This window comes from Palaemon carinicauda, chromosome 33 (assembly GCF_036898095.1).
Source record: "Palaemon carinicauda isolate YSFRI2023 chromosome 33, ASM3689809v2, whole genome shotgun sequence".
NCBI lineage: Eukaryota > Metazoa > Arthropoda > Malacostraca > Decapoda > Palaemonidae > Palaemon > Palaemon carinicauda.
In genome coordinates, this window is record NC_090757.1 from 57,639,158 (window position 1) to 57,641,317 (window position 2,160).

Sequence of the window (2,160 nt, forward strand, 5' to 3'; positions counted from 1 at the left end):
CAAATTAAACCGAATTTAATTTTCTATAATTACTCCAAAATAAAAAGTTTTGTTAATCATAAAGAAAAGCTGCAAAAGACCTTTGAATCAATGGTGGTTTACCTATTTAACTGTCCAAATTGCCAATTAGCTTATATTGGCTCCACGAAAAAATGCATTTTTTCTCGCTACCAAGATCACAAGGGAATTAGCAGCCGAACTGGCAGGGCCTTGTCCAAACCTTTACAGTCCAGCATACGAGACCATTGCGAAATGGATTGTAAGTGTTCATTCTCTTTGGACAATTTTTCAATAATATACAGAGGTTCATATGCAAATGAAATAAGAATAGCAGAGTCAATTTTATAAAATCTAAAAAGCCACAACTTAATCAAGAAACGTCTAGTTTTCCTTTGAAGATTGCCTAATTATGCCTTTTCCCATTCTAACTTAGAAGTTATTTGTTTACAATATTTATGTACAGTTTGCTCTTTATTGTTTTACTTTCTTTTACCCAGGAACATGATTATGAACACAGAGATGTTTGAAACGTTGTTTATTTGTTGGTGATGGAAATAAATTTAAGAATGTTTGGCGTTGTCGTAATTCTCCAGTTCCTTATTATTATTATTATTATTATTATTATTATTATTATTATTATTATTATTATTATTATTATTATTATTATTATTAGTATCATTATTATTATTATTAAAAAGCAGTCTATAAACATTTTGATTCAACAAAGCGGTTACCCATGAAATCTGTCTTTTCAACTGGATCACGAAGCCCCGCCCCAAAATGCACTCCTGTTCGGGAAAAAAAAAAGAAATTCGGATCCCGACTAACGATTCGAACCTTAGTGCATAGTAGAAGTGAAATTAAGACTACCCTTCTCCCATAAAGAGAGATAATATATTTGTAGCTTAAACATACTTATAATGTATATATATATATATATATATATATATATATATATATATATATATATACAGTATATATATATATATATATATATATATATACATATATATACGTATATATATATATATATATATATATATATATATATATATATATATATATATATATTATATGTATGTATATATACGTTTGTGTGTATATGTATGTTATTATTATTTATTATTTATTATTATTATTATTACTTGCTAAGCTACAACCCTAGTTGAAAAAGCAGATGCTATGAGCCCAGGGGCCCCAAGAGGGAAAAAAGCCCAATGAGGGAAAGGAAACAAGGAAAAATTAAATATTTTAAAAAGAGTAACATTAAAATAAATATTTTCTATATAAACTATAAAAAATTGACAAAACAAGAAGAACAGAAATTAGATAGAATAGTGTACCCGAGTGTACCCTCGAGCAAGAGAACTCTAACCCAAGACAGTGGAACACCATGGTACAAAAGCTATGGCACAACCCAAGACTAGAGAACAATGATTTAATTTTGGAGTGTCCTTCTTCTAGAAGAGCTGCTTACCATAGCTAAAGAGTCTCTTCTACCCCTACCAAGAGGAAAGGGGGCCACTAAACAATTACTCTGCAGTAATTAACCTCTTGGGCGAAGAAGAATTGTTTGGTAATCTCGGTGTTGTTAGATTTATGAGGATAGGAGAATCTGTAAAAAATAGGCCAGACTATTCGGTGTATGTGTAGGCAAGGTTAAAGTGAATCGTAACCAAAGAGAAGGATCCAATGTAGTACTGTCTGGCCAGTCAGAAGACCCCATAACTCTCTAGTGGTAGTATCTCAACGGGCGGCTGGGGCCTGGCCAACCTACTACCTATATATATATATATATATATATATATATATATATATATATATATATATATATATAATATATGTGTGTGTGTGTGTGTGTATGTATGTATATATATACTGTATATGTATGTATATATATATATATATATATATATCTATATATATATATATATATATATATATATATTTATATATATATATATGTATGTATATATATATATATATATATATATCATACATATATATATATATATATATATATATATATATATATAATATTGTTTGAGAACCTATTATATATGTGTGTGTGTTTAAGTTCATTGTAAACAAGTTATCACAATATGGAAATTTAGAATAAAAAGATTAGTCATGGAAGGTTATTCTCGACAGACTGTAGCT